This window comes from Cherax quadricarinatus, chromosome 4, assembly GCF_038502225.1.
Source record: "Cherax quadricarinatus isolate ZL_2023a chromosome 4, ASM3850222v1, whole genome shotgun sequence".
Taxonomy (NCBI): domain Eukaryota; kingdom Metazoa; phylum Arthropoda; class Malacostraca; order Decapoda; family Parastacidae; genus Cherax; species Cherax quadricarinatus.
In genome coordinates, this window is record NC_091295.1 from 43,584,124 (window position 1) to 43,594,123 (window position 10,000).

Consider the following 10,000-nt stretch of genomic DNA (forward strand, 5'->3'; position numbering starts at 1 on the left):
AGAGAACTTACTTCCAGCCTACGCAGCGAGCTCAACATCTGGTACCTGGATGATGGCACTCTGGCAGGTACTGAAGAGTCCCTGGTAGGGGACCTACAACTGGTGAAAACACAGGGAGAAGACTTGAGACTCATCCTCAATCCCTCCAAGTGTGAAATCATCACAGCGAACCAGGAAATAATCAATGCTGTGCGAAGAATCCTCCCATAAGTCTCTACTACCACTCCGTCCAACATTACCCTCCTGGGAGCACCCCTGGGTCACCAGGCCATCGACACAGTCCTCAAGGACAAATTGAATGACCTGATGAGAATGGAGGAGAGAATAAGCAATCTTGATGCCCATGATGCTCTGTATCTCCTCACAGGGTGCCTTACTATTCCAAGACTCACTTACTTCCTGAGGTGTGCACCCTCTTTTGACAACCCAACACTCGACGAATATGACGCACACCTGAGGTCAACCCTTAAGAAGGCACTGAACCTGTCACTAGAGAATCAGCAGTGGGATCAGGCAACCCTACCAGTGCGACTGGGAGGTATAGGGGTGCGCAAAGCAACGCATGTTGCTTTACCTGCTTTTCTGTCTTCGTGTTTGGCTTCCAGTGCATTAGTCAAGAAGATTGTTCCCGAACGCTTGAGAGACGTGGTAGGAGCTCAAGACCCCAGGTTTACTGAAGCAGCGATTCGGTGGGACACCCTTACAGATTCCTCCAGTAGACCAGCTCCTCCCAAAGAACACAAACAGTCCCACTGGGACAAACCGATCATGGAAAAAATCGCCAACACAATGCTCTCCAATGCCTCAGGAAAGGACAAAGCTCGTCTCCTGGCAGTGAAGGCACCACACTCAGGAGATTTCCTGTTAGCTGTTCCCAATTCCTCCTTGGGCACTCGACTAGACCCACAGGCCATTCGGATTGGTGTTGCTCTTCGCCTAGCCGCCCCCATCCTCACCGGACAAAGGTGTATTTGCGGCAGGGCGACAGCTGATCAATTCGGACTTCATGGTCTCGTGTGTCACACAGCAGAAGGGAAGTATGCCAGGCATGAGGAGGTCAATGACATCATAAAGAGAAGCCTCGCCACAGCCCGTTGCCCAGCTCAACGGGAACCCCAAGTGCAGAGGTCTGACGGAAATCAAAAGCGTCCTGATGGAGCCACTATGCTACCTTGGAAGGATGGAAAGCAGATTGCCTGGGACTACACATGTGCCGCCACATAGGCAGACACCTACTTGCCATACTCCGTAGTGGAAGGGGGTGGAGCTGCCAGCCACAGGGAGACCCAGAAGATCCGCAAATATGAAGACCTTCCCCCTTGCTATAACTTCATCCCAATAGGGTCGGAGACCCTTGGAGCATGGGGCAAGTGTGCTCTAAAGTTCCTAATAGAGCTGGGTGAAAAGCTCATCATAGTAACCAAGGACCACAGGGCGACCAGCTTCCTCTTTCAGTGACTCAGTGTTGCAATCCAGAGAGGAAATGCCTGCAGCATTCTGGGCACGCGGCCCACCGCCGGGGAGCTGGACGAAGTATTCGAGATGTAGCGCTGAGTCACCTATGTTGTTTTACTTTCTATCGTATTTTTTGTGAATGTTTTGTCTATATATATATATATATATATATATATATATATATATATATATATATATATATATCTGTGTGTGTGTGTGTGTGTGTGTGTGTGTGTGTGTGTGTGTGTGTGTGTGTGTGTGTGTGTGTGTGTGTGTGTGTGTGTATATATATATATGTGTGTGTGTGTGTGTGTGTGTGTGTGTGTGTGTGTGTGTGTGTGTGTGTGTATCGTGCCGAATAGGCAGAACTTGCGATCTTGGCTTAAATAGCAACGCTCATCTTGCCATATAGGACAAGCGAAAATTTGTGGATGCAATAATTTCGCCAAAATCATTCTGAATCTAACGAAAAAATTATATTTCACTGTGTGTTTTAGTATTAAATTATTGTAAACAAATCTAAAATATATTCAGTTGGGTTAGGCTAAAATAAATTGTTCGTGTTATAATAAGGTTAGGTAAGTTTTCTAAGATTCTTTTGGTGCAAAATTATAAATTTTTACATTAACATAAATGAAAAAAAATTATCTTTAAACGTATAAGAGAAAATTTTAGAAAGAACTTAATTTTAAATGAGTTCTTGCTAATTGACCAGTTTTACATATTCGGCACGACATATATATATATATATATTTATATATATATATATATATATATATATATATATATATATATATATATATATATATATATATATATATATATATATATATATATATTTTAAAATAAATTGCGCTTGTTTTATTAAGGTTAGGTAAGTTTTTTAAGTTTCTTATGGTACAAAATTATTGATTTTTACATTAACATAAATGAAAAAATTATATTTAAACGTATGAAGGAAAATTTTAGAAAGAACTTAATTTTAAATGAGTTCTTGCTAATTGACCAGTTTTACCTATTCGGCACGACATATATATATATATATATTTATATATATATATATATATATATATATATATATATATATATATATATATATATATATATATATATATATATATATATATATATATATAACAAATTTGATAAGACAGTTGAAGCAAATTTTAGGTAATTTAAAATTCATTGTTGTTCATGAGAAAAGAGCAAATTATGTTCGCACTACATGCATTTCTCTCGTAATTCCGCAGATCCAAATTTATAAGTCTCTCCAAAGTCGGTGTTGCAATATATATTTGGGCTCAAAGCAGTTTATTCTGTGTCACTTGAGCGTCTCAACAACAGTTTTATAGCTGTGTATTTCGATAACGGTTTAATGAAGGATTAATCATTTATCCAGCATTTATTCTATTTTTGACACGCGGACCCAACTTGGACAGGTCCTTGGCAAGAAATAAGAAATTTTAAAGATTATTTTCCAGTGTATTATTAAATTCTTCCCAAATTCTATTAATTATAAAGATCTAATTTATATAAACCATAGGAAATATTCCATTTTATGAAACAAGATTCAATTATATTCCTGTCGACCAGACTTGCTTGATACTACTTTCTCAACTTTTTGAAAATCAATTGGATGGTTAAAATCTCTTACATGAATAAATAGAGCATTGGAATCTTGTCCAGTTCTAATGCTATATTTATGTTGTTTTAATCTTAGTTCGAGATTTTTACCAGTTTGACCGTAATAAACTTTATCGCAAATTTTACAAGGAATCTTATAGACACATCCATCAGCATTTTGGGGGGAATTCTTTATCAAAAGTTTTTTTACTGTATCAAGATTTTTGAATACAACTTTAATATTAAAAGTCTTAAGAAGAGAAGGCATATCAACCAAGTTTTCATGGTAAGGGAGAACCAACATATTTTTAGTTGAATAAGGCTGGTTGTCCCTTTTTGGATTGTAAAAAGTATTTCTAGCAACTTTAAAAGATTTATCAATTACATTTCTTGGGTATTTTAAATCATTACCTATTTCATAAATTTTGGATATTTCCTCATCTATGGATTAATCATTTATCCAGCATTTATTCTATTTTTAGGAGAGCTTAGAGATTTTATCCATTTTTCAGATCAGCAGCTCAACCGCCATAGCGAAAGACAAATATTCTCTTTGGAAATTCAGCTAAAAAACACTGGGTATATACATCGCTACACACACACACACACAAATAAATATATATAAATATATATATATAAATATATATATATATATATATATATATATATATATATATATATATATATATATATATATATATATATATATATATATATATATATATATATATATATATATATATATATATATATATATATATATATATATATATATATATATATATATATATATATATATATATATATATATATATATATATATATATATATATATCTGTGCATATCAACTGTATATTTATTTTAATCCCAATTTTCGAGATTAGGATTTTGTTGACTGAGATTTTGTTAACCTTACGCCATATATATATATATATATATATATATATGTATATATATATATATATATATATATATATATATATATATATATATATATATATATATATATATATATATATATATATATATATATATATATATATATCTGTGCATATCAACTGTATATTTATTTTAATCCCAATTTTAGAGATTAGGATTTTGTTGACTGAGATTTTGTTAACCTTACGCCTAACATATCAACTACATGACATATTTTTAAATAACATCAAACTCTACAATTTAATAAAAGAAATGTTTCGCTATTTGAGGTTAAAGTTAGAAAAAAATAACATTATAACCCCCAAAGACCTACCTAGCAAGGGCCACAAGAACCTAGAATGGGCCAGTAAGCCTAATGCAGTTCCCTCTATTCATATATTCTCAAATTCTTATGAGCCTTTGCGATAAATTTCACAACTACCATTTAAAACGGAGATTTCCATTTCTAGGTAACTGGTAAGCAATGAGAGAAACATTGCTACAGACATACGTTGAGAATGGAGAGGAACGGAGAACAGAAAAGGTTTCCCTTTTGCCAAATAAACTAAGTTAGTCTTTAATTAGCTCTGAGGAACAGCCTTTAGGCAGTAGCAACGCAATGAAGGAAGCGAGAACACGGGAACAGCAGTGGTGTTCTCCGGGTTAATTCAGACCCAAGAGTCTTCCTGGAAGAAAACACGGGGAACAAAAGAAGACAAAAATAGTAGTCTTGTTCTCCAGTCATAATTTAGAAACCGAGGGCTGTCAGGCAGCAAACAGAAGTATAAAAAATGCAGACAGACACAATATACCCCTTGTAAACATCGTGTATTCTGCTGCGAGGGATTCCGGAGTTTAGTACTGGCTGAGGAAACAAAAAATATAAACACGGCAGCCGTACTCTTGCCCTCTGGCGTCAGTTCGCGAGCTGAGGACTGGTTGGGAGGAAACATAGGGAAATAAGAGGGACGTTTGACTACAAGGTGACGAATACACTTTCCTTGGGTGATTTAGGTCCGCCGCCTGGTTCATCTGATATTTTCTGGAGCATAGATGCTTATAAAATATACGACGAGATAACCGGGGAAAAAAGAAAGGAAGGGAGAGAGAGGCTCACTAGTTATAAGCTTGTCAAAAGAAGTAAAAGTGAGAGAAGGCCATAAGAAACAAAATCAGGAAGGGAGGTGAGAAATAGCACCGAGTTAAGCTTCCAAAATCTATCATATTATTTTACTTCTACAGCGTCATCCTTCAACCAGTTAATCGGTTTCATGATCGTCTTGTCAGCCATTCAGTCATTCTAATCCATCATCATTTTTTCCCAACTAATCCACTCCTCTACCAAACATTTATTATCCCTTCAACTATCCCTTCAACATCGATCTCTTTCCCTAGGAATCCCTATAATTCCTCAGTTTTCTCACTATCCCCCACAGACTGGGTGTCCTTTCGAAAATTTACATGGACTTAGGGATTTCTTCCTTTTCAATGCATTGTTGATCGTGTACTACACAAAGCCTCTGCCGCCGCAGCTACACATGATTACCGCCAAGGCAATCTTCATCACTACCGCCGCGCTAGCAGCCGTTCCAACAGTTTCAAAGGTTACTACTGCGCGTGTAGCGAAGATAAACATTGCCCGAAGACAAGAAAAGAAAATCCCAGCAATGTGATAACAGCTCCGAGGACAAAACCTCAAATAAAAGAAGCGCAAAGTTAACCGTGTTTGTTTCTCTGTAATGTGTGAGAAGCTGACACTGAGAGAGACAGAAAATGTGGGAGAAGCTGACACCGAGAGACATATTGAATGCAGACAAAGGTACACGTTTTATAAGGACAACCTTCCGCTCTTTGTAGAGCTTTATCAGGTTAGGATTTGACAAAGCTCCACACCGACCGAAACGTCGTCGTTTAAGGTATGTATGTCTGTTGATATATCTGTCGTCGACACTCCACTCTATCCACAGTCCGAAACAACAAAGAAATAGCTTAAGCGAAACTCTGCAAAAAGCGTCTTTTTAGGATGACGTTTCATTCCGTGCTGAACAATTGTCAAATCACAGCTGAGAGAACAAGAGGAAGAGAAGGGTCATGACAAACCGAGACGAAGTCATAATGTTTCTCTTTTAAGTGCTATTTTTTGGGTGAATTGTTCCAGCCACGGTATTGTAACTTTTTTTAATTGGAAGATGTGAGAACCGATCATATTTGGTACATCGAGTGAATTATCGTCTACTGTTATTCCTCTCGCGGGAACTGGTTTGAAAAGTGGAAAAAAAAATAGATTTGTATCTCGCAAATCTTTAAGAAAACCAGATTTCACTTTCTAACTTTCTCTGGATTTGCAGAGATTTCTTAGGAGGCGTTAGCGGGAACTATTTTGTTTATCTTTGAGAAAGATATCTTTAATTCCCAATAGTTTTGTTCACGCAGTAAAGATAATGAAAGTACATAATTTGAAGTGTGGTAAATTTGTAAGTTTGCGAATATATATATATATATATATATATATATATATATATATATATATATATATATATATATAGATATATATATATATATATATATATATATATATATATATATATATATATGTCGTGCCGAATAGGCAGAACTTGCGATCTTGGCTTAAATAGCAACGCTCATCTTGCCATATAGGACAAGTGAAAATTTGTGTATGCAATGATTTCGCCAAAATCATTCTGAACCTAACGAAAAAAAATATATTTAAATGTGTTTGTTTAGTATTAAATTATTGTAAACGAATCTAAAATATATTTAGTTGGGATAGGCTAAAATAAATTGTTCTTGTTATAATAAGGTTAGGTAAGTTTTCTAAGATTCTTTTGGTGCAAAATTAAAAATTTTTATATTAACAATAATGAAAAAAAATATATCTTTAAACGTATAAGAGAAAATTTTAGAAAGGACTTAATTTTAAATGAGTTCTTGCTAATTGACCAGTTTTACATATTTGGCACGACATATATATATATATATATATATATATATATATATATATATATATATATATATATATATATATATATATATATATATATATATATATATATATATATATAGATATATATATATATATATATATATATATATATATATATATATATATATATATATATATATATATATATATATATATATATATATATATATTAGTGTGTGTGTGTCTGTGTTTGAGAATCTTTTTTTTAATGTAAACTCAAAGGGAGTGAGAAATATGCCACATTTACACACATTAAATTTTTCACTGTAATACACAGGGTATGTAAAAAGTTCATTATTATGCGACAACACTTTCATCAAAGAGTGAAAACGTGGGTTTATCTCATTAACATGAACATTATTCCCAGGATGGCCAGCCCTCATAAATGTTCAGAGTATTAAGTCCAGCTTGTACTCGGCCCCGGAAACATTAGGCTGTCCCTTGAAACGTAAACTGGAAATTAAGGCCCTTCATTTGATGAATTACAAGGAAATAATAATTATAATAATAATAATTATAATTATTATAAAAATGATAACTATAATAATAACAAAAACAACAACAATAATATTAATAATAATTATTATTATTATAATTATAATAATTCATTTTTTATATTTTTCTTTCAAAAACTTTAAAATCATGGAATGAGAAAAATTTTAATTTCGAGAAAAAAAAAACCGAAGCGGCGACAATTGGCCGCGCGTCTAATCCAAATTACTACTTTGTCAGGAAATGAAATCCCGTGACGAAGAGTGTCTCATCCCACGAGGGTCGCTAAAGTCGCGCCTCCTACGTACACCCAAGGAGAGAATGATCCCAAGGGTCTCCGGGTGGATTAGGTCCTCTCACTGCAATCGATCAAGTTTGCAAAAGGCTCAGTAAATTAAGCTTATGCTCGGGGCTGGGAGGGATGGGGGAGGTGCCTCACACATTAACTTTCTCGAGGGATTGACAGTTTGACACGAGGAAGTCAATAACTACGATATTTTTTTTTTTTTTAAGGGGGAGTGAAGGGGCATTCTTAAAATTGGGTATATCAGTAGTGTGCGGCTATTCTGTCACTGTATGTACGATAATTACGGAGTGAAAATACCCACGACGTGTAGCTATCCAGTTCCATAGTATATGTTATCTACGTTTTGGGAACACTTATATGGTCTGGCCTCAATGTATGAATGAACACATTTCCCTCATGGTATTGAGTGTAGCGATCCCCCAAGAATATAATATAAGAATACAACATAAGAATATAATATAATTTGACCAACATTTGAAGTATCTATGTTTAAGGCACTATAAAATAAAAGCTAGACGAGCAGTGAACATTTCTTTTGTGTCTTAATAGTCATTATCGAATTTCTTCAACATGAGAACACAACAGATGAGCACCGTAATATGTTAAACACAGTGCTGGAAACATGGAATAGCTATATATTTACATATATTTAGAGTCAAGAACTTGAACTGGAGACAAGTACGGAAAATTCTTCCGTCGTTTTCTCGAGCAGTTATTAAGGATTACCTGTTTTCCATTGTTTTCCATTATTGACTCATCTCTAAATATAATTTATTAACTTTTTATTTTTCCATTGTTCTCCAGACATAATTCTCACATTCATTTGTTCTCAAAATTATGATCTCAAGATTTTTGTTTCCCAAGATTTTTTTCAAAGATTTTTTTTTCAGGATTTTCCGAACGTTATGTTAGAAACTTCGTTCTGTAGATACTTTCATAATTACTTAAAATATGGAAACTTGCAATTATAGAAACTTGTAATTACAGACTGACGAATAACCGATAGACAGATTAAAAGTATGATAGAAAAAACAGCACTAAGAAAACAGCAGGAGCAATAAGAACAGCAAACCAGGAGCTTCAGCTGTAGCACGAACAGCTGCTCCAGCAACAGAAGTGCAACTACGGCTTTGGTAGCTGAATAGTGGTTGGCACCATTAACCTTAGCGGTAACAACAACAAAAGCATCGGGCCAGCAGCACAAGCAACAGAAACATCGTCGCTACGACCACTAATAAGAGCAACATTAGCATAGTAACACTAACACTAACACCACTACTCACAGCAAAATAAGAATAAACGCCTCATCAAAACAACCAATTATAATACTACCAGTCCCAGCACCAGCAGTAGTGGCAGTAGCAGCTTCAGTATTAGCAGAGGCAGAAACAGCAGAAGCAGTAGTAGTGCAACAGCAGCATCAATATCAACAAAAACTACAGCGGCATCAACACCAATGGCAGAAGCAGCAGCAGCATTAACGGTAAAGAAGGTAGCAGCAGCATTAACGGCAGGGACGGTAGCAGCAGCATTAACAGCGAGGGCAGCATCAGCAACAGCGGCAGACAGAAGCAGCAGCATCACCAGCAAAACAGCATCATGAACGGCAGAAGCAGCAGCAACAACAACAGCATCTGAGCAATGTATTTTTGGAGAGCAGTGTGTAGCTCTGGTGGATGAGTTTACGGCGGTAGAGCACGCTACGCGGATGCTGCTGGCCGATAGCCTGGTGAAAGTGGTGGTGTTACGGGTCATGATGGTAGTAGTGGTGGTGATGGTGGTAGTAGTGGTGATGAAAGTGATGATGGTAGTGGTGGTGGTGATGGTGATGATGGTAGTGGTGGTGGTGGTGATGGTAGTGGTGGTGGTAATGGTGGTGGTGGTGGTGGTGGTGGTGGTGATGGTAGTGGTGGTGGTGGTGGTGGTGATGGTAGTGGTGGTGGTGGTGGTGATGATGGTAGTGGTGGTGGTGGTGGTGGTGGTGGTGATGATGGTAGTGGTGGTGGTGGTGGTGATGGTAGTGGTGGTGGTGATGGTAATGGTGGTGGTGGTGGTGGTGGTGGTGGTGATGGTAGTGGTGGTGGTGGTGGTGATGATGGTAGTGGTGGTGGTGGTGGTGGTGATGATGGTAGTGGTGGTGGTGGTTATGATGGTAGTGGTGGTGGTACTGGTGATGATGACTGTAGTGGTGGTACTGGTGA